This window comes from Anabrus simplex, chromosome 1, assembly GCF_040414725.1.
Source record: "Anabrus simplex isolate iqAnaSimp1 chromosome 1, ASM4041472v1, whole genome shotgun sequence".
Lineage (NCBI taxonomy): Eukaryota > Metazoa > Arthropoda > Insecta > Orthoptera > Tettigoniidae > Anabrus > Anabrus simplex.
Window position 1 is genome coordinate 423,480,234 of NC_090265.1, and position 24,916 is coordinate 423,505,149.

Sequence of the window (24,916 nt, forward strand, 5' to 3'; positions counted from 1 at the left end):
GATTTTCATTAAATTCTCTCTAGCCATTTTCTAGTGATGTGTGTACAGACAGACAGACAGACAGACAGACAGACAGACAGACAGACAGACAGACAGACAGACAGACAGACAGACAGACAGACAGACAGACAGACAGACATTGCGGAGAAGTTAAAAGTGCATTTCCTTGTTATGCCCATAACCGATACAGAAATACCATTCTTTTCAACTTCTGACCAATGTACAGACAAAACTCTTATTTTATATATATAGATGTTTTCCTCTCTGTGTATGAGGAATTCAGTGCTCTATATCTTTGTTACATTCTGTTTAACAATCTACACCTAGGCCTATTATATTATTTTACGTAGCTGAATGGAACTTACCTCTGCCATGTACCTCAAGAATTTCATCGTACAATTTCACTGATGATATGAGCAAGGTAATGCCCTGTCCCTGTAAGAGAAAACACAATATGTTATTAATTTATGGATAGCTGAATGGTGGAGGAAGTAGGGTAATGAGATGATAATGTTGATGAAATCTTGAGTTCTTAAATTTCACTCTGGATCAGTAGCAGCTTGTGGCTTGAACACAGGTCTGTTTTGGAAGTGGAAATTCTGTGAATACCCCTTTCCTCAAATGGAATTTGTGTAAATAAAGATCAACTGAAAGTAGTTTTATTGATGTTTGAAATGATGCTGTATACAGTACAAGTCAAGTCCAATGTTACAATGGTGTGTGTAATACACTACATGCTATATAATTTTGCATATTCATTCAACGTCCATGTTGTCATATTAAAATGTCACTTATAACAAGACACTAATTAAATATAAATACTGTATGTCATTTCATTGAATTTCACTAACAATAGGTAATTTTAAAATAACATATTCATAAATAAAAGACCAACAACTCTTCACAAAACTGACAGTATTGAGGTTTGAATGGGAGATTTATTGAGATGCAAAGGATGGCTTAAAATGTACTGCTAGTTCTGTCTTGGCCATATCAATGTACCAGACTGCCAAGCGAGGCTGCAATGTACTTTCGAATCTCCCAGAAATATCTGTAAATATAGATCCACTTCGACTTGAAACTCGCTTTAGGTAAGTATAAACTGTACTTGGTTGTCATGGTAACCAACTGTTAACATGCAGCTTTGGAAAGAGCTTCAGCCTCCACGCCCACAGCAAGCAGGAAATCCTAACAATACGATAGTGGACTCTTATAAGCTCTTCATGTTAGTACTCCTGTCAGCTTTGGTGATGCCAATTGAACATAATGCAGAAATAAGTGCAAAGTTGAAACATACTTCCAATACAGATATTTGGACAGTGAAATAAAAAGTTTAAAAATGATATGGAACAAAATTTAATATATAAATATTTATAAATGGAAGAAGTGGCGCTTCGTTTCATTCTAGGAAGCCAGGAATAATGGCCGAGAGCATTTGTCCTGCTGACTACAGAATGCAGGCCTTCCAGCTGAGCAGCGGTCATTTGGTAGGCCATGGCCCTTTGGGGCTGTTGCGCCATGGGGTTTGTTTTGTTTGCTACTTCACTCCCAGTGGCTACTATTGCTCAGGATTTGATATAAAGTAAGTAGACAAGTAAATCTGTTAAGGTGTAATTTATACAGAATATTAAAAGAGTTTACTAAAAACAGCTTTGTCCAGTCTGTCCATCTGTTCTATTGGACCAATTTGCTTAATTTTTGTTTTATTCTCTCTGTAATTATCTGCCAATGAATCATCAGGCATTAATAGGTCTCAAAGGTCAGTCAAGTTTGAGTAATCCTAAAATCAAGTCATTAAATGATCACTCCAATAATTGCAGGCAAAGGCTTACCCTAACCTGCAATACATTCTGTAGGTACTTAGCAGGTTGCACATAGCTGAGGAGCATATCTTTACATAAAGATTTGAAATGTATGAAAATTATCACGTGTAATAAAGATTTCGGCAAAGCTAAATGAATAGATATGACAGTGAGTAAAGGCAAACCTGCAATATCAACCAATATCAGTCATCTAACAATAAAGACATCTACAAAATCTACAAAATATATCTTCACACATAATTAACAGGTAATACAAATCCTTCCGCTTTGAACGCTAGTGCTGTACCGCATCCGGTGAGCCATCTGGTGATGAATGAACGTACCACTACCACTTCTATTATAACGTCTAAATTCAAACCTCGTTCTTTGAGAAGCCTTTCTCGTGAACAGTTGAAATTTTCTTCTGAAGATGCAGAGCAAAGTTCTCTGCAAAGCATAAAGAATTTCACCTTATTTTCTTGACACGGTGTAAGTCCAATGACTTCATACAATCTGGAGAGAAATACTGTGGGAGTAAGACACACCTAGCACCCCTAAGGATGTAGTGGGGAGGGAGTGATGTAAAAATAATCAAAGATGGCCTGTATTAGTGTTGAAGAGTTTTTGGGGCCGCTGGGATGAATAGTGACACTTTGGATGTCATTTAAGTGCAAGTTCAGCCACTATCACCATGGAGGAAGGGGTGAGAAGGGGTGAAAAGGAAAATGCCCAAAATGTCCAAGATTATGTATGTTCCAGCATAGCTGTTAACTGCACTTGATACACATATGCCTCATTATCTCGAGCAAAATACTGTGGGAGTAAGACATCCCTAGCACCCCTACAGTTGAGGGTTTAGAGGGAGTGACAAGTAAAAATAAATGAAAATGGCAAATATTAGTGTCGAGTCCATACTTTTCGGGGTCGCCAAGATGAATTGTAACACTCTGGATGTTGTCTGAGTCCAAGTTCAGCCTCCATTGCCATGTAGGTCATAAGGGGTGAGAAAGAAAATGTTCAAAATGACCAATATCAGTACTGAATTCACAGTTGTGGGGTTCTCTAGACTGATTGGTGACAGTTTCAATGACAGAATCATGTAGCCTACATCATATATATAGTGCTACGTGTATATGCATACATTTATCACTTATTTTAATTATTTGAAAGGATCAGTTAGTTTCCAGACAATCTGGGCTGCTACAAGGACAAAGTTCCATGTGAAATAAAACAATCTAAGATAAAAACCTTAAATTAAACACACACAATAACTCTAAGGCTACAAAATAGTTCTGAGCTGGTGGCTGCACGGTTTGGGTCACACAACTGTTAACTTGCATTCGGGAGACAGTGGGTTTGAACGCCACTGTCAGCAGTTCTGAAGGTGGTTTCCCATGGTTTCCTATTTTCATACCGGCAAATGCTGGGGCAGTACCTTAACACGTTGAGTGCCGAGCCGATTGTAGCACACTATTCCACTGGTGCCAGGCATGTTTTTGAATTGCATTCCGCTGGTGCCAAAGCAATTGTACGCGTTGTAGACTGTTTATATAATCTTGGGATGTATTTATATGATGTACTAAGTAAATTTTATCTCACCATACCATGGTCATGCGTGACGCCATATGGTGTCACATCAATTTTTAGGAAAGATAAAATATAGCGTGACGCCATATGGTGTCACAGAATTTTTTGACATGGAATGTTCAATACGAATTTCCAATACGGGATATTTATTTCCTAATTCAAATTAACGCAATATTTATGAAAACCTAGTAAAATGCAAAACAAGTACTTATATTGCATTACATATTGTTGTGAACAGTTTTCTGATAACTCTAAACAATGAAAATATGCGTCTCGGCATGCCCGAGTTCTTGTTACTCATTGTAATTTTTCAAACCTTATTGGCATCGTTGTTCAAACATCGTCCTTTGTACACTTGTTTCATGTGCTGTATTCATATTTACGTTTTGCACATCTGATCGGGAAGTTAAGGGAAACGCGCTAACTGTACGCTACCTGGCTGCTGGCGCAGCTCGACGCAGCCCGGTTGGTTCACGTCCGATGTTTCGCTCCTCCCTACCTCTCCGCCACACCCCGTTACTCCCGTGGTACTTCTAATTTTATGACTATTTATTTGCTCAATTTTGGCGTTTAAACTTGCGCTGGGTACATGCAGTTTTCACCTTGGCATTCTACTGCCTCCCACGAATATTCCTACCAAATTTCAACCGAATCCGAGTGTAACACATGTATGTGTTCCCTCGTAAGATTATTACCAATATCTTCAATTTTTTATATTTTTGCACAACTATATAAACTGGGTGATAATACGTACGTAAACGAGGAATAAACAAAGCCTGGCGCGCTTTCACCTGTGACAAAGACCACTGGCCAGTCAGTGGCTTCGGAAGAATACTGTGGCGCCACATGGTGGCATACAGTAAAAATACATAGCTGGAATAGACCCTGAAGTTCGCCCTTCACGTAGTACCAATTTTACGCGCATAGATGTCACAGCTGATTATCTACGGCGCATCGTCTGAAACTCAACTGTGCCGCCATATGGCGTCACGCCAACTCTGATTTCAAGAACGGTGTGCCGCCATATGGCGTCACGCCATCTCAAATTTGTAGACCACCGTGACGCCATATGGCGGCACGTGGCACCCAACGTGTTAATTAAGGTCATGATCACTTCCTTCCCACTCCTAGCTTTTTCCTATTGCATCGTCGCCATAAGACCTATATGTGTTCATACAAATTGCAAAAAAATAAGTTCATAAATTATCAGTCATCTAACAATAAAGACATCTACAACATCTACAAAATATATCTTCACACATAATTAACAGGTAATACAAATCCTTCCGCTTCGAATGCTAGCGCTGTACCGCGTTCGGTGAGCCATCTGGTGACGAATGAACGTACCACTACCACTTCTATTATAACATCTAAATTCAAACCTCATTCTTTGAGAAGCCTTTCTCGTGAACAGTCGCGATTTTCTTCTGAAGATGCAAAGTTCTCTGCGGAGCGTAAAGAATTTCACCTTATTTTCTTGACACGGCATAAGTCCAAAAGCCTATATCATGGCTATAAGTACGGGCCGTGAAAGCATCAGTGGCTACATTGGAAGAAGTTAATTACTCAGAAACGAGTTAAAGCCGACGACGATGACGATTCCAGAAAAGACTAGGTGAGTAAATGATAGTGAATCTGCCACCTGGGTGATTGCCCTAAATACTATCAGAGGTAAATGACAGAAATTTACTCACATCGGAGTCTCGAACAGTTGACAAATTTAATTTTGTTCCACGGACGAAAATTTTCATTTCTGATCCCAGGTATTTTTATCTGCCGGCGGCGCAGTCTAGGGGTAGAATGCCTACCTCATACCCGGAGGCCCCAGGTTCGATTTCAGGCCAAGATACGGATTTTTGCCTGGATCTGAAAGCTGGTTCGAAGTTCACTCAGCCAACGTGATTACCGGTACAGTTGAGAAACTATCTGACGGTAAGATAGGGGCCCAGTCTGGAAAGCCAAGAACAACGGCCGAGAATATGCGTCGTGTTGACCACATGATATCTCGTAATCTGCAGGTCTTCAGGCTGTGCAACGGTCACTTGGTAGGCCAAGGCTCTTCGAGGCTGTTGCGCCATCTTTTGTCTATAGGTGTAATCTCATCCCTTTATATTTCGGTCTTAACACACTGGTAGAATCTCCTGTCTCGGGTAACTTACTTCATGGCCTTCGTTAATGGTTATAGGATTTCCTTGTAATTAAGAATTAGAAATCCTTTTAGGTTTATCCTGAATTTCCAGATTTCACAGAAGAGCGAAGTGAAAAATAGCCAGCGAAAGGCTAGTGATTCGAAGAATACGGTAAGTTCCGTGTAAAACGAGCTGTCAGCTTTAAAACGCTCGTACATATTTTCTTCATAATATCTTATAATATATACTTGAATTCAGTTTACTTATAACTAGAGCTGGGATTTTTATGTAGTATCAAGTGGCATAATATGTACATAAATATGTAACAAAAAGCACCAAAATATGTAGAATGGGCAAAATATGTAATATATAATTAATATAAACGTACCATTTTGTCAGTTACAACACACTAAACACGCTTTATATTACATTTTGCAGCACAGTGAACAATTAAGAATTTTTCAATGTTCTTTGGAGTCATATTATATGAATATATCACACACATATTCAATAGAAACTTATTATTTTCAACACTCAAAGCACGTTTATTCCTTAAATTTTGTGGCACAGTGAACTATTAAGTATTTTTCGATGTTCTCTGGGGTCATGGAAAGGCGTTTGTCACTTAGGATGCTCTTATATGAGGAGAAAGACCTTTCAACATCCCATGATGTAACTGGGGCAAATTTTAGGAGAGGAATTTTCGCTGGAGAAATGGCCTCGGGAGGATCAATGACATCTCCATTTAGAATTCGGCACTCACTGTGAAATGTTGAATAACCAGGATTTCTCATCAACACTTTTTGCAATTTACTCAATACACTTGCACCAGTTTCCCCATGCACAGCACTTAGTTTTTCAATAGCATCCTCTATGATGGCAATAGAATCTTGCATTGGCAGTCCTGATGTTTCTAGGCGTTTGATGGTTTCTGGAAGCCAGCAGAAGTTGCTCCTGATGTAGGTGTTTGAGGAGACCACTTTGGAGTCACTAAAGGCAGTTTGTGATTCACTAACAGATACAGCATTTTCAGGATCAAAAGAATCTACCACAGTCTTTATAGCATCTAGATTCTGCTTCTATCCATGTCCCCCACCTCGTTAACACTGGTTCCGGCGGCAGTGGTATCTCTGGCAATTGCTGTTTGTAAGATAGCACTCGTTGTGGAACTTTTATAAAAACCTTTTTTGTTGCTGAAATTAATCTATTCACTTGTGGAAACTTAGCTCTAATATCTTCGGCAACACGTTGCAGTCCATGAGCCAAGCATGTAAAATGGAGCATACCTTTTCCTCTTTCATCTCAGTCAGCCACAGAGCTCTTAATCCATCATTCACAAATCTCGCAATAGTTGAGTGATTTGTAAAGTCTAGCTCTTTACAGTAGATAAAACGTGGTTTTGAGGCTCTGTCAGGTTGTAGCTTCCCCACCACAAGATTTGCAATAAATCTACCCTTAGCATCTGTTGTTTCATCAACAGCAACCCATATGAAAGAATTTCCTATATGCTGTCTTATGTTGTGCATTACCTCGTCGTAGCAGATTTGAAGATAATTCTTGCGTAGTGTTGATTGGTTAGGAACATGTTGCTTGCAGTATTTTTCCAGAAAAGATGTGAATTCAGGCACTTCAAGTTTATACCATGGAATATTGGCTGCAATCATTGCACTGCATAAGTCTTTATAAAAAGGGTTACTTGAAGGTGAAGGCTGCATCTGTGTTAAAAGGATTTGTTTCTTTTGTAGACCTAACTGTTGGTTTTTTCTATGCAGAACACTTCGTGAATGTTGCTCAAGCTGGGATTTCATGGAACATGCAATATGTTTGTTGCATGCTTGGAAAATCACTACTTTGCCATCAGTTACAAAGGACTCAACTGCAATCCATGATTTTAACTTTGAAGCCAGCGAGGACTCTACTGGTGCCATATTGACTCTAGAGGAAACTGTTCATGAACTATGTTCTTCAGCTGTTCAAAAGAAACTAAAACCTAATTGAGAGATTTCAAAGGAAGACAGCTCTAATAACATATTTGGAAATTCCTAAGTACATAACAAAGAGGTCACAGAAATGCGCTTAGAAAAATATTCCTGGAAACTCCAACATGAAAGTGGCTAGTTGTAAAGCAATTAACTCTAAAAGGGATGAAAGATTTAAGACTGGCACATGTAAAGTAACAGTTTTCCTGCAGCTAATTGGAACCTTTAGAATAATCTATTTCGCAAGGGTATCTACCTCCACCTATCATCCTCTCAAATACCTGTTACTCATAATTATCTTAATCCCCCTGTTGAGAGAGCAAACAACAGCCCCACATTAAGTGTGAAACTTCAATTCAGCAATTTATTATATATGAAAACAGGAAAATGCTAAAATATGTAATTTTATGTAATATCACTAAGAATATGTAGAATACCCACAAATATAAAAAAATATGTACAATGAAATTCGGTAATAATAACCCTAATATAGTGTTTTGTGAACATATGACTTTTCCCAGCACCTAAATAACAAGGAACAAAATATGTAATTACATAGAAATCCCAGCTCTACTTATAACGTATAAATATTGTTACTTACTATAAATATCCATCCGATGACGAGAGTACCTGTACGAAGGGAATATCCACAGCAAAACCGGTTTATTCTGCACATGAATTACTGCTATGGCAACAGCCATATTGTTGAGTATTATAATTATCCACTCGTCTAGAATTGTTGACGTGTCATTCAGTACATTAGTTAACTAATACCATTTCAAACAGGTCTTAATTTATCTCCAACAAAATCCTCTATTATTGTCTTCACTCGAAAGAAGCTCCACTACACATCTCCATCTGTACATCTTGGGCATATTCTTTCCCTTCTATCGTCGCCATAAGACCTATCTGTGTCGGTGCGACGTAAAGCCCCTAGCAAAAAAAAAAAAAAAAAAAAAATCTTTCCCTTTACAGACTTCCGCCAAGCTACTGGTGTAAACTTCCACGGAGAACACACACGTCGAGTACCTGGCAACTTTTTTTTTTTTTTTTTTTTTTTTTTTTTTTTTGCTAGTTGCTTTGTCGCACCGACACAGATAGGTCTTACGGCGACGATAGGACAGGGAAGGGTTAGGAATGGGAAGGGAGCGGCCGTGGTCTTAAATAAGGTACAGCCCCAGCATTTGCCTGGTGTGAAAATGGGAAACCACGGGAAACCATCTTCAGGGTTGCCGACAGTGGGGTTCGAACCTACTATCTCCCGAATACTGGATAATGGCCGCACTTAAGCGACTGCAGCTATCGAGCTTGGTACCTGGCAACTAAAGTGAGCCGAAGTAGCCTATGTCGAGTATGGTGGGGAGCTGAAAGTTAATACGATCTGTACATAGTTTATGGATTATGGTTGCATATTTTTCGGAAACGCACCGCAGTATGTTCTTCGAAAACTAGATGTCCTACAATTCCGCGCACTCACAATATGTCTCGGAGCCATGAATTCAAGTTCTACTAACGCACTACTGGTAGACGCTAAAGAAATGCCTCTTGAGATAAGACGAGATCTGCTTGCCAACAACTTTCATCTGTAACGCTTGTCCATAACTAGTCACCCTCCAACATATAAACTGCGCCAAATTCTTCCACTGTGTGAAAGAGGAACAAACAGACGACTACGGACACCTCTATTGGTCGAAAGGATCAAGGAATGACAGTACATTATACCCATTACTCTTCAAGATACATCGCTTCCAGTATTTCGACAGAGGTATGAACTTTTTCAACCATTCACATTTCATCTACCAAATTTTATAACCTGCAGTACAAATTTAACGAAAATGTTAACAAATTTTATTGATTCATATTTAATTTTTTTTTCCATGGCACAAAGCGGGGCACTCTGATTCCGACAGCCTACACATAAACGAGAGGTCAAATTTTGACACAGCTATTTTTCACACTTCAAAGTTGGTATTGCAATATTTCTCCACTACACATTTTAAGATAAAATTATAATAATATAATACCTTCCCTTGTGATACATTCTAGTGTTACTCGTACTTCTCACAGGATATAATTAGCTGTAACAACTGTGGTGATGATTTCAAAAACTTATGAATCTCTAAGCAATTCTGCGAAAAGTTAAACTTGATCATTAACAAAGCCTTAAGAGTAGAAAGTTTCAGGTGAGATTTTTCAGATGTCCACAGTTTGTTCATTTGAGAGAAACTCTTTCAACTGAAGCATTAGTTCCGGAAAAATAAAAAATATACCGTGCCACTATTGAGTCTACTGGTAGCCTACGTCTTGATCCCAGAATAAGCCACCGATCGATCAATCAATCAATCAATCAATCAATCAATCAATCAATCAATCAATCAATCAATCAATCAATCAATCAATCAATCAATCAATCAATCAATCAATCACCACTGATCTGCATTTAGGGTAGTTGTCCAGGTGGCACATTCCCTAGTCTTTTCTTGAATAATTGCAAAGAATTTGGAAATATATTGAACTTCTCCCTTGGTAAATAATTCCAATCCCTAACTCCTCTTCCTATAAACGAATATTTGCCCCAATTGCCCCTTGAATTCCAAATTTATCTTCATACTTCTATCCTACTTTTAAAACACTACTCAAGCTTATTCGTCTACTAATATCATTCCACGCAAACTCACCACTGACAGCTCGAAACATACCACGTAGTCGAGCATCTCGTTTCCTTACTCCCAAGTCTTCCCAGTCCAAAGTTTGTACATTTTCGTAACACTACACCTTTGTCGGAAAACACCCAGAACAAATCGTGCTGCTTTCCTTTGAATCATTTCCAGTTCTCGTATCAAATAATCCTGGTGAGGATCCCATACACTAGGGTCTTACAAGGGACTTATACAACCCTGTTCTTTGCATCCTTACTACACCCCTAAATACCCTCATAACCGTGTGGAGAAACCTGTAGGCCCTAAACTTTCTTGACAACCTCCTTAATGTGATTTCCGCAATATACCTTGCCCTGTACTATTCCTGAGTATCTAGTCAAACAATCAGTAGTAACAACATTAATATTACGGGAATTACCTCCAGAAAACCAGAGATCTGATGCTCGCCATGAAAGTTATTTCTCCTCTACCAGACGTAAAATTTGTGGGAGAGCTTTAATATACTTTAACTTGCTTTGTGGGTGGGGGCAGTAGAATAACCCCCACGATATCTCCTGCCTGTCGTTAGAGGCGACTAAAAGGGGCTCCAGGGACTTGGGAGCGTGGGTTGGCGACCACAGGGTCTTTAGCTGAACCCTGGCGTTGCTTGTGCCAGGCTCCTCACTTTCATCTGTCCTACCCGACCTCAGTTGATTGACTCTTGTTCATTTCAGACCCTGGGAGTCTTTCATTTTCATGCCCGTAGTGGACTTTGTATTTCTTTGGCCAATACCTTCATTTTTCTAATTGTTGGATCCCCTCTACCCCCTCCCCGCTCTGCTTAGTGTTATTGGAGGATGATTGCCCAGTTGTACGTCCTCTTAAAACAATATTCACCACCACCACCATCAGCAGAGCTGTGACAACAATGGTGCGGCACCACGTTCTCTATGCGGTCCGTCCGTAATGTTATAAGTGGCGACTGCGATAATATCCTAGTTTGAAGGGGGTATGCGAAGTAGCTCCTTTGGGAAGAGCTTTCGCATTACTGGCCATCCGCATGGTCGTTTGCAAGACTACTTTTTATTTATTCCCTCTCGACCGCGCGTCAACATTTCTTTTTAATTTTATTACCTTCTCCATTTTCTACCTTGAAAGCCTTGCAGGCGGCCATGGACCGGGGGTGACAGTGGCTCTTGAGCGGCAGTGGTCTAGCGCCGGGGATGTCTTGGTATGACCGCGACAGGGTAACCAGTGCCGAAAGGAGATATGGGATTGCCTGGTGGGTTTAGGGAGGTTTCTCATAACTCCTCCTTTACGGAGGGGTGGAAGTAGCTGGCAGAAGACTAGCCTTTGCACCTCAAGTTATTCTGTACTCTTGTACTAGGCTATGTTCCTGCGTTAGTACTCGCTTGTCGGTCATTTGTCCAAACAGGTAGGTCACCACGGGCTGTGAGGCGGGGCGGAGCCTCACGGCACCCCCCCCCCCCTCAAAAAGACACATACTAACACAGTTCTAGTCTCTTTATCTCATCTAGAAAAAGGCAAACCTTGTCGAGCTGGGCTGAGCGGTGACCGTCCGACCAGGCCTGCAGTGATTTCCATCTCTTCGGATCGTTGATGAAGCATGAGGATGAACGTCATGACGTGGCTTCAGAAAATGGAAGCAGATTTCTGTCTTAACCAAGATCAATGTCTTGATGTAGAAGAACAAGAGCTTGGAAAAGAATAGAGAGTATGTTAAATAGCAATGTGTACTACTATGTATTATTTTATCTGCCGGTAAAATAAAGTTTCTCCGTGCAAGATCATGTTTCCTTTTTTTTATAACACATGGTGCCCGTCATCGTTGAAGGGTCTGCCTTACAAAGGCTGCACCACTCTTAGTAATAAGCCATATAAAATACACCCTGGGGTGTACAAAATTTCCTGTACTTGCGGCAATTTATACATTGGCCAAACATAACGGTTCCATTGGTACTCGTATCAAGGAACACCAACGTAATTTCAGTCTCAACCAGTCAGACAAATCAGCAGTAGGTGAACACTCCCTATCTATGTCGCGTTCCAAGATGTTCGACTGCTACTAACATGTTTTCAATCCTTCCTTGAAGGGGGAGGTGAGCTTCTTAGACGGTGACGCCGACTCTCAGACCAGGAGATGCTTGGAGAAAGTGACGGGGTAGGCTTTCGTTGCCTATATTAGGAACTGTATCAGCATTCACCTTAGTGCAGGAGAATGGAAAACCACGGAAAGCAATTTTCAAGACAGCCGCAGGTGGGGACCAGCCCCTCTCCGTCTCCCGAATTCAGAGACGCAGAGCCGTGGCCATCCCTCCTCTGCTCGGTTGGCCGGTCAGATTGCAGAGCTGTTGGTCCATGGACCAGCCGTGACCACTTGTAGGCCCAGACCACCGCCGTCTCGATCCTCCTACATTGCCTGCTCTTTGCGAGGTTTTTTTGCAACTAGGCTGCGACAAAATTTCTCCGCTAGATGGCAGGCATAGACGCACAATGTTCCAAACTTATTCTAATGACGACAGCCTACAAAGCACTATGCAGTATGGTCATATGTTCACTGAAGCTCGTAAACTACATCAGTAGTATTGAAGCTCTAGGCAGTGAGTTGTTGCTGACGCAAATGTCACACTCCATCCTCTCCTCAGAAACACGAACCGGTACCCGCAAATTAGGATTGTTTTCCTGTTTTTAGTTTGATTGGGATATTATCGTCTGGATATTTAAGGTTGTCCAAAATGTCTAAACATGAAGACGTTTGTTTTGTGATTGTCCGTCACAATTCTTATCGCAAGGAATGCACTATCCTCCACGGCCTTAATCATCTTCTGAAAAAAAAATCCGCTGCCTGTTTCCAGTCATTCGACCGGGTCAGGAATGGAATGAATGAAGCCCCCGTCTAGCGGCGAGGATAGGAATTGTGTCGGCTGCCGAAGCCTGTCGCGCTCCTCTGGGGCAATGATTAATGAATGACATATGAAATGAAATGATATTCAAGAGTGTTGCCGGAATGAAATATGACAGGGAAAACTGGAGTACCGGGAGAAAAACCTGTCCCGCCTCCGCTTTGTCCAGCACAAATCTCACAAGGAGTGACCGAGCCACGGAGGCTCCATCACCTTCTGAAATAAGGTGTAAAGGCAAGATGCGAGAGTAATCTGAGGATATCCAATTACTTCCTTGATTGGGTCCTTGCCTAGATAAAGCCGACCGCCGCTTTTCTCTTAATTCCCTTCTAGACGGTATTTCATGGAGTCGTATCTTTCCTGCCTACGTACCACCTTGCCGAGATTGGCAAAATGGTACACAACAGTTGAATATTTGCGGGAAAGAATCTGAAGTTTCTGTTCTACAAAAAATATATATATATTGCACAAACAGAAAGAAACAAGTACACCTTAAAATCACTTTTGAAATACCTATAATCATAACATGATTAATTCATTTCACAGTTCTGTACAAAATATCTCTTGTACGAACGGAAGTGACCAGACACGTTTACTAATTGTACGAAAAAGCCTCAGCTTTTCACACACATTCATGCACCAGTAACACAGTGCTACACCCACAGTGACAGCGAAGATTGTGCGTCTACTACTGCACTCTTACGGCGACTTGAATAAGTATTGGTATCGCGCTTTCCTGTGTTAAACTAGTGGCATAGAGCAGGCAGTATAAGAGGATCGAGACGGCAGTGGCCCAGACTCACCCTGCATCCGCCGACCCGATGCTCGAGCTCTTACCCACACTAAACACTACAGGTCCGGGATTATACGGCAAGCTGTGGAAATACTTATTTCAACAGGGACACCCTTTGTCACTTAAGTAATACGTGGTTGCCAGCCATTAAGGATTTCTATAGGTGTCCTTTCACTATTATTATTTCTTTCCGATTTTTTCCAAATTCGCATTCTCCTCATCACGAGATGCTTCGCACTGCGCATATGGAGCTATCTAGTGGCGAACGAGAATGCCAATTACTAGACAACGGTAAAGCATACTTAAGTTCAAGTCATTCAAACCTTCATTAATTTTTAGAGCTCTTACTCGTGCACAAACGAGATTATCTTTTGAAGACGCACAGCAAAGTTCTCTGTGAAAAAAGCCCAAACGCTTATTATCGTATTTACATACAAACTGTCATTATCTATGTAATGTCATCATCATTCATTGTGCAAAATTTGAATCACCAGCATACTGTATTTCAATGAAAGTGTGCATTACATACATCACAGAAGAATCGATCTCTCTACAGTGTGGACTGCTCACTATTCCACAGCACCTTTTCTTCTTTTGATCGCCTGGGTGACTCCTCACCTTTAGTTTAGCACCCCGCCGCACTAAAAAAGCAAATCGGCTGATACAAAGTAGGAAGTCGGCGTACCCATCATGTATAGCTGTATCATTGTCGACGTTAATCCTGCCTACTCTGACCACGATGTCCTCAGCGAACTCCACGCAGAGGGTATCCCAGCTAGCAGCGTGTCCAGGATAGTGAACGGCTCTGATCAAACACCTCTGGTCAGTCGACAGCTCCCCACTGAAGACGACGTCCTGCACCTTATCAGCAACGGCGCATATATATACCGACAGCAAGACACAGTGGAATCTAGTCCGTGGTACACACCATCCCCACCACCTGATGACGCACCTACCATGCCCGCTACAGCCGCATCATTCCCGGGGACACTACAGCAACAGTCTTCGTCCTATTTCTGCACTATCACCACGACATCTACCCATAGCTTTTCCCACATTCCTATCACAACTGTAGCAACGTGCCATCCTTCACCAAATATGACTTCCACTCTCCCTCTACTTTCAACACCAGCACAACGTAGTCCTCGGTACATATCACCCCCGCAACCTGACGCAGCATCAACCACGTTCGCAGCAGCCGTCCCTCCACCGCCACCAGCATCTTCCCGAGCCGAAGCCGAAGCATCTACTACACCTGCCACACCCTCTGCAGCAGCCGCATCATCGCAGCCACTACCGACTTCTAACGCCCTGTACAGCTGTGTTATCCGCGGTGTTGACCCTTCAATCACCGACCAAGAAGTACTCCGGGAACTCCATCAAGACGGCGTCCCAGCCCGCCGAGCCTTCAGAATCCAGAACAACAACGGTCCAACGTATCTCGTCAGTCTACACCTCCCTACCGCAGATAATGTACAGCGCCTCATCCAACGCGGAGCCTATATATACCGCCAACTTCACAAAGTAGAGCCATCTCGTTCCCCACCCCACCCTCTAATAGACATTCCCCCCAGCAACACTCGTTCTCGCCCCCGGCCGACCAAAGCCCCTCCTCTATTTCCACCTCATCAACCCGCCAGTCCACCCTTCCGCCAACTAACTTCTTCCTTCAACCACCTCCGCCTCTCGATCTCATCCGACTCCTCATTATCTCATTGTACAATGTCTCCACAACCTTACGCCTCCTAACTTTTAATTTCCACCCTAGTACTCTCTTCTGAATTTTCACTCCTTACACACATCCCCGGTATTTAAATAATATCCGCGCACACCTCCTCATTCATTACTTCATATTACCCTCTTCCTTAACTTGCCCAGTGTGAAGGCGTTACCTTCAAGGTGGAATTTCCCTCCCAGGCTAGAGATACCGCGAGTGTATTCTACCGGCCCCACCCACAGAGGGAAAATAACATTATTATTGCCATTATTATTTCTGTCCTATTACTAAATTCATTAGTCAGCCCGTACTGTAGTTAGGTCTAGTTTTACGGATGAATATCCTTCCTTATGCCAACGCTGTGTGGTGGGACGTCATCAGTATTACGTGTTTATGTGGTGGATGGTAGTGTGATGTGTTTATTGTGTATGAAGTGTATGAAGATAATAATAATAATAATAATAATAATAATAATAATAATAATAATAATAATAATAATAATAATAATAATACCAGCGGTCCCCCGGCTATTTCAACTGCGCGCCTCCTCTACGGCCATCTATGCCAACGGACTTGAACTTGTAAACTCCAAAAGAATTTCGTCCTCTACAGTTAGATGGCTCTAACATCGATTTGCTAGCTCTCGCGCACCAAAAACAAACCTAGAATTTAGAAAATTTAGTTTTTGCCATTGGTAACCTTTTTCTGAAGACTGTTTTTTAAACGTACCGAAGTTGTCAACACTTCAGCTGGTTCCTCCTCTACTGTAAACTAAATATCAAAGGCTTGTAAATTTCTTGCGTACAGGAATGCAGCCTATCAGCAAAGTGTGGTTCAATTCAATCAGGAAGCTTCCCCTTACAGAACTACATGGCCGTCTTGTCTGAATTGCTCCAGTGCCTGGGAGTGTGACTTGACGGAGGCCTAGGAGGCAGGGGTGCGGCCTGCTTGAAGAATATCCAGTGATACAAGGTAAAGGCAGAATTTTCCTAAACGTGTGATAGCGCCTGCGGATAGTTTGAGGGGAAGGTTTTAGCCGTTTTCTTTTAATATAATTTTGTAAACTGGTGGTTTAAATGTAGGATTTTCGGCGAAGTCTGAGGACTCTGTTTCTATTCCCTACCGGGAAAAATATAATGTAAGTGAAAGATGAGTGGTGACAATCTGCCGTCTCCCATTCAACCTTGGAATTGGGTGACTAAAGTTTTCAAACTCTAAATTTTGTAAATCTCGTCTTGGCTCTTGACTTCGTCGAAAATCCTCTTGTAGTATGGGATTAACCTCTGTATCTTTGGGCCGTAAGCCCACTTAGGTTTTTAGTAATTTCTGTAAGGAGTGTTCAGTCTAGCTTGAGCAACCGAGGAGTGAAGTCGCGTGGTGCAGTGCGTGCCGCGAACATGGTTGGTATTGAGCAGTACCGGGCCGCGATTGGAAAATGGCAGGTGAAGCAGAGGAAGGAGACCAAGAATTGACGGGTGTTAAGAAAAGAAGGAGTAAATATGGGTGAAGCGGTGCTGGTAGTGACAGTGATAGCGGTGCTGCTGGTTATTGGGAGGGGGGTGGGGGTGGAATTAAACCCAGGCCCAAACACTAGCAGAAAATTCAGCATAGATGACTTGGCAGCACTTAAGGTGGTAGTGAGTGAAGTAATACAGGAAAAGAGTCAATGGGATAAGGTACAGGAAATAAAGGACATGATGGAGGAGCAGAGAAAGGAGATAGGGAACATGAAGAAATGGCTAGAAACGCAGACTGAGGAATCGAACGGGAGAGTGTGCAGCAATGAGAAGGAAATAGAGTTATTAAGAGGGAAAGTGAAATATCTGAAAGAGGAGGTGATGAAGATGAAGAGAGAAGCGGAGGGATAAAGGCAGGAGAGAATGAAGAGAGCCATATTTATAAATGGTGTGGAAGAAGGTGAGAGGGAAGGCAAGATTGATCTGATAACCAATGTGGTAGAGGTCATACGGGATAGGATGAAGATCAGTGAAGTGGACATAGACGATGTGGAGAGAGTGGGAAAAAACTAAAGGACGGAGGCCAATTAGGTACAATTTTTAACCCTAATGGCAGAAATTGTGATAAGAAACGGTAACAATTTACAGAGCCAGAAAGTAGAGGTGAAAAGAGACATGGGAAAGGAAGGGAGTGAAAATATGAAGATTCTTAACAGACACCTGTGGAGAGCGAGACATCAGGGACTAAAGGCCAGAATAAGAGGTCAGAGGTTGGTGGTGACAAACGGAAGATGGGTTAGGGAGCACTCAGTGGCGAAGCTCAAGGAGATGGACGAACGCTTTATTTCCGAGGGAGGAGAGTTGACAGGGCAAGATGGAAGGAAGAAAGAAGTAACAACGAGGAGTGGAGTCTGAGATCAACTCAGGTGAGGATGGATAGTGCAGTGTGGATACAGAAGATCAGAACAGTGAAGGGGTGAGTGAGGGTGAGCAGCAAGAAACGGCGAGAGCAGAGTGCAGTAGTTTAGTGAGCAAGAAAGGACATGAGAAGACTGATCGGCAGGAAGGTAAAGCAGTTATGAGTAAAGGAAGAAGTAGGAGTTTAAAAGACCTTTGGGGTAAAGTATGTAAAGGGATGGAGGATACGGAGGGCATGGAATGGAATAGGTTGGTAAAATAGGAGGAATGGAGATAGGGGATGAGGGGGCGAGAACTACAAGGAGTAAGATTAGACGAGGAAACTTAGAAGGGTGGGAGGGAAAGTTATAACTATATTGGAAAATGATGTGTGAATATTGAGGGATTAATAAGCAAATTAGGAAATAAGAAAGTTCGGGAAGTAATAGAAAGTTTCGATGTTGTGACACTCTTGGAGACGTGGCTGTAAACAGGGAGGGAGATCTCATGGAAGGTGTTTGTGATTAAATATAAATATAGAAGAAAGGAGAGGGTTAAGGGACGCGCACCAGGAGGGATGATAGTACTAATTAGGGAAGAAATTGTGAACTGGTGGAGGATATAGAGACAGATATGAAAGAAACCATATGGTTGAGATTGAATACGGGAGGGGTAGAGGAAAGGGTGAAGAAAATAAATCTATGGTTCGTATACTGTCATCCTAGTAGTTCAGCATATGCGAATAAGTACCTTTTTGAAGAGCCATTGGTGGATATTAGTATGATAAGAGAGAAGTTTGCAGGAGAAGAGGATAGGTTGTTATTCGGAGATTGGAACGCGAGAATAGGGGAACAGAGCCCAGTATATAGTAGGGAGGATGCAAGGTGTATGTTAAAAAGTAGAAGTAGTGAGGATGAAATTGTAAACAGTTATGGGGAGACGCTCCTAGAGATGTGCGCTGCGGGAAATGTTTATATTCTGAATGGATGGATGGAGGGTGACAGTACGGGGAAATTGACCCAGTGTTACCGAGAAGGGTGGTAGTGTGATAGATATGGTTTTAAGCTCGGAAGGAGTGTTGGATGATATTGTAAGGATGGAAGTAGGAGACTGGATTAAATCACACCATTTCCCAGTGTGGGTTATGTTGAAAAGGGGCGAAGAGAAGCATATAATAAATGAAGCTGAGATGAAGGATAAATAGGGGAGTGGATATAACAAGTATAAATGGTCAGAGAAAGCGGGACGGGATTGGGATAGGGTAGCAAAAGAGGAATTACAATTTCTGAAATATGGTTGGGAAGGTGCATTAGAGGAGAATAATATTGATACAGCCTTGGAATTGCTGCTACATCCAATAAAGATGATGGCACGGAAGGTAGAATGTAGAAGGAGGAAAAAGAAAGAGGGTGAAGAATGGTTTAATAGAGAGTGTGAAGGAATGCGGAGGAGGGTGCTTGGTGCGTTAGGAGAGTATAGAAAGAAAGGTGGGAGTGCAGAATGGGAGGTTTTCTGTAAGTTGAGGAAGGAGTATAAAAATAAAATTTGTGAGGTACAAAGGCGTGGTTAAAGGAACAAACTGAAGCCATAAATAAAGATCGTAAGACTAACAATGTTGAAAAAGTATGGGAAAGGATTAATAGAATAATTAAGACTGGAAGGACTATAGAGAGAATGAGCATTGAGGAAGTTCAGTGGGTGGGGTATTTTGGCGAATAACTCGTCGGTAAGGGGGAAGAACGGTGGAGAGGGACAGGGGAAGAAGTAATTTGGAGGAATAGGAGAGTGGCAAATTATAAATTGGACAAGAAAATTACAAGGGAAGAAACCTTGAGGGTGATAAGAAGAATCAGGAACAAGTCGACGGGGGACGTAACGGGATAAACAACAAGTTTTGGAAAGAAATTAGCAAAAATGTGACAATGAAAGAGGGCATAGTTAAACTATTCAATAAAACCTATGAGGGTGGAAGTACCCGAAGGAATGGGAAATAGGAATTGTACGACCAATATATAAGGGAAAGGGTAGTAAGAACAGTTTGAACAATTACAGAGGAATCTATCTTTTAGACTCCTTAAGTAAAATTTACACGGGGGTGTTGGCGAACAGGTTAAGTGAATGGGCCGAAAGAAATGAAATATTGACAGATTACCAAGGGGGATTTAGGAAAAAGAAAAGAACAGTGGATAATATAATGATAGTAAGGACAGTTTTAGAGAAGTATAGGAGCCTGTCTAGAAGTAAGTGTATGTGGCAGCAATAGATTTTGAAAAAGCGTTTGATAAGGTGAATAGAGAGGCTCTATTGGAGAAATTGGGTAGGTTGGGGGTTTCAGAAAAGATGATGAGGCCAGTGGAGGGAATATATAGGGTGGTCAGGTTTTGTGTAAAATTGGGAGACGATAGATTGAGCAGACCCTTAGAGTCTAAGGTGGGTTTAAAGCAAGGGTGAAAATTATCGCCAATATTGTTTATTCTATTTATTAACGATATCTTGGATGGGCATGGGGCTAGCAATTGTGCCGTGCCGGTAATTAATGGGTTGGAGGTACCGGGATTGATTTTTGCTGATGATGTAATATTGATGACTCTAACTTCAGGGGGGATGCAGAGAGCTTTAAATGCAGTGTCGCTTTTCGCGAAGAAATGGGACTTGAGAATTAATGGGAATAAATCTAAAACGCTAGTAGCCCAGGTAAACAAACGAAGAGGGGAGGGCGGAAAATGGGTCCTGCAGGGAGAAAAGTTGGAACAAGTAAGGAAGTTGGAGTATTTAGGAGTCATTCAGTAAAGGAACTTGGAACGATCCGATTAGTAGGGCGAAAAGCAGAGGTTTGGCAGCCCTAGCCTCAGTCAAAAACTTGCTAGCTAAATATCCGGGTATCAGTTATAAAACCTTGAGGTTAGTGTTGAGATCAGTGATTTTAGGTAGGGCATTGTATGGCGCAGGAGTATGTTGTTGGATGAGAAAAGAGATGAATTAAGACGAATTATTAGTAACTTTGGTAAGATAGTGATTGGGCTGCCGCTGTGCACAGCTAATGCAGGGGCGGAATTAATGTGTGGGGAGAATGTGGAATCTGAGTGTGTGAAAAGAATAGTTAGATATTGGATGAATTTAAAAAGACAGGAAGGGGGAGGGTATTACAGGCCGCGTATGAACAACAACGGAAGAGCATGTATAAGGGAGGCTGGCTAGAAAAAATTAGGGGATATTTGGAGATGATAGGTTTGGGGTACATGTGGGAAGAGGTGTGGACGAAGACAGAAGCTAAAGGGATGAAGGTGCTGTCAAGGAGAATTAAATATATGTATAGGCAGAAATTATTGGCTGAAAGTAGAGTAAATAGTTCTCTTAGTGTTTTAATAAAGTAGAAGAAGTAACGGAGATAAATATTAGATACGTTGAGGGATTAAACAGAAGAGGGTTGATATGGTGGATAATGGGGATTAATAAAAATAAGGGATGGTTAAAAGGGAGAGATAAGTCCGTATGAATACTTTGTGGGGCAGAGAACAACAATTTTCACTTATTAGGTAATTGTGAGGAAACAAGTAAGATCAGAAATAGGCTATTGAGTGCCAAACGTCGGAAAATGTTAGGAATAGGGGACGAGCGGAGTATTATAAGGTGGATTATTAAGGAAAGGGAAGACGGAGGAGAACTGAACAGGTATTTATGTGCGGTTATAAATGCATGTGTGAGAAAAATGGAAGAATTAGATTCATACGGCGATGGTGGTGAGTATAGCTTGGAGGGAATAAGGGGGTATGTGTTTGGAATGGGGACGGGTGTTCATGATGTTTATGGGGGTCTTGTTTAACAGTATCCAGTGGTTTGAGTACGTTAGGTAATTTCAGCAGTAAGTGAAGTGCTGGTGATGTGTTCATAGTGAAGGATGTAGAATTCGAGCCTGGAGGTGAAGTAAGACCGAGTGACAGCGATGGGCATTCAGACTGCGAAGTAATTGAGTAAGTAAATAATATCGTATGTGCGAAATAAGAGGCCTTACCGACTGCGAGACTGCAAGTCAGCATGCAATTGTTGTCATTTGGTGTACTTTAAATCCGGGATAAGTGGGTTAAGGAACAAGGATTGCGAAGTAGGCAACTGTGCATACAAGGACTGGAGCTGAATCTGTTGTAACATAATGTCAGCGGTTTTTATTGCAGAACTATCTGTTGTGACGGTCATGTGGTGAATGCAAGGTCAGGGTAGGGCTAGATTAGTTGTTTTGTAGGTAGAGACTTGTTTAATATTATTATTATTATTATTATTATTATTATTATTATTATTATTATTATTATTATTATTATTATTATTATTATTATTATTATTACACTTAAGAAAATGGAATTGCAACACCATGAAGGCATTGGTCGTTTGTGTTGATTTTCAAGATATGGAACGATGCCATGTACAGTAGGTATGTAAACAATCCAAGTTTCCGACCCATTGGATTGTTGCTACAGGTCTCGCCACGTGATTGGTCGCGGAGGAATCAACTCCAGTATACGGACTCTGGTGTAGCGTAGTTGACTTGCAGTCTGTGCAGTGAAGTGTTCCCCGTCAAACATGCCTCGACGACAGAGAAGAGCACGCTCTCAACAACTGTCGCCGTTTGAGAAGGCTCGGATAATTGGGCTGTGTGAGGCTGGATTATCGCTAAGGACTGTCGCTGCACGTATTGGCTGACAGGCATCTACGGTACAACGTGTTTGACAGCAGTGGCCAAATGAAGGTACCCACACTCGTAGACCTGGCACAGGCCCCGCGCAACGGACAACTCTGAGAGAGGATCGCCGCATCATTCGGATGGCCCGGATAGAAACCCATGCAACAGCAGCGCAAATTCGAGCAACTGTTGCACCCCTTCGTTACACAACAAACAGTTGGTAATCGCCTGCGAGCAGCTGGCTTACGAACCCGTGCCCCTGCAGAAGGTGTTCCATTGACCCCACAACAGCGACGTGTAAGGTTGGCCTGGCGTCGAGAAAGATCGACGTGGGTCGACGAATGGCATAGGGTCGTCTTTAGTGATGAATCGCGCTTCTGTCTTGCCCGCAGTGATCGCCGGAATCGTGTGCGCCGACGTACCGGGGAGAGGGGCCGCCCAGATCTTATTGTCGAGAGGCACACAGGGCCAACACCAAGCATTATGGTCTGGGGAGCTATTGGCTTTAATGTGAAATCACAATTAGTGCTGTTGAGGGCACTATGACTGCTCGATAGTACGTTGATAGGGTACTCAATCCAGTGGTTGTCCCTATGATGTCGAACATTGCTAATGGGATGTTTCAGCAGGACAATGCCCGGGTTCATACTGCACGCATCTCCAGAGAAGCTCTCCTCGACATCACAACCTTAGAATGGCCTGCCAGATCCCCGGACCTCAATCCTACTGAGCATGTGTGGGACATGATGGGTCGACAACTGGCCAACCGTCCTCAGCCACCCACAACTCTGGAACAACTGACCCGTGCAGTGCAGCAAGCATGAGCCACAATTCCTCAGGAAGCGATCCAGGGCATTATTGACTCCATGCCTCGACGAATTCATCACTGTATTGCAGCTCGTGGTGGGCACATCTTGTATTGATTGTTGTCCAAACTTGCGGTCAGAGGGACCTGAAAGTGTAATCATCGAATCACAACCGAACACTCGTCCTGTATGTTCAATTGCAGCAATGTAGCACCAGTCCTTCTGTGTGTTGCAATTTCCATTTTCTTCAGTGTATTATTATTATTATTATTATTATTATTATTATTATTATTATTATTATTATTATTATTATTATTATTATTATTATTGCTTTGTGAACATGTATCTGGGCAGGAAGCCCGTTTTGTTCATTAATAAATACACTAATACACTATAAGGAGTGTTGGAGTCTCGCCTCCTTGCCTTTTGCTAATGGCCGGTTATGTACAACCTTTCCTCTTTTACTCTTAAGGCCATGTAGTATGGGTAATTACACCCCTGTTTATCCTGTATTATCCATAACCCTTTCGCTCCCTGCACTCACAATTGTGAGTGTAGATTTAACATTGCCTAGATACGAATTTTTTTTGTTGACTTCGTTCACTTCGCTCTCACACGAAAGTGAGGGTTGTGGTTTATGTGAAACAACTGCAGTCTGGCGGTATCAACGACATTAAAAATATAGACTGCTAATCTGATGGCCATCTTTGAATATACTTGAACCACTGGCAGCCATGACACTTGTAGGCAAAACATATGCTTATTTGCTCTGAATCTGCCATAGAAAGGCTCTGCAGAAGTTGTTGTGTGATGGAGTACGGTCTTTGAGAAGGTGTGCAAGGTTAGAATGAATGAATGAATGAATGAATGAATGAATGAATGAATGAATGAATGAATAAATAAATAAATAAATAAATAAATAAATAAATAAATAAATAAATAAATAAATGAATGAATGTAGGCTATGAATTCAGTAGAATGAAGTCAGGCGAGGTTTGACCAAGAGAGGTCCGGTAGAAATATTAAAGTGGTAAAGCTGGTAGGATACCGTATGTGGAAGGAATGCTACACTCAACCAAGGGTCAGGTGTTCTCAACTTTAGAATCTGGGGTTACCCCATTTAGTGGCCCCTTACGACAGGCAGAGGATGCCGTAGAAATATTCTACACCGCAACCAACGGACGTCTGTGCTGCATGTCGCACAGCAGTTCTTAGAAAGTAGCCATAAGTAGCAAAAAGCATAAAACGTAACAAACCAGACAAAGATGCAAAATTCAAAAATTATACCAGAATGACACTGAAGGTATGTCATGAAAAGGCAGGGTATCTTCCTCTACGCGTGTGAATTCCTCAATGAACTGCTGTACGTATAACATGTCTTTCTGTAGTGAATGACTTTATTGTTAGTGCTTGACGCCGAATTATCCATTCTTCTACACACGTAATTCTCGTTTTAACCAAGCAAATGCTCACCATATTCACAGCGCTTATTTCATTATAACATCAATGCA

General features: G+C 41.8%; 1 long non-coding RNA gene across 2 annotated transcripts in view; it reads left to right on the forward strand.

Annotated features, from left to right (window-relative positions):
• The window catches only part of LOC136866891 (uncharacterized), a 93,306-nt gene extending 81,372 nt beyond the window's left edge, over positions 1 to 11,934 (forward strand). The window contains exons 3-4 of one of the 2 annotated variants that reach the window (XR_011017934.1): positions 1,409 to 1,582; positions 11,675 to 11,934. This is a non-coding gene — a long non-coding RNA (uncharacterized lncRNA). Of the gene's footprint in view, positions 1 to 1,408; positions 1,583 to 11,656 lie in introns of both variants that reach the window. The other variant, XR_011017931.1, reaches the window with a different exon arrangement.
• Positions 11,935 to 24,916: the final 12,982 nt, after the last annotated feature.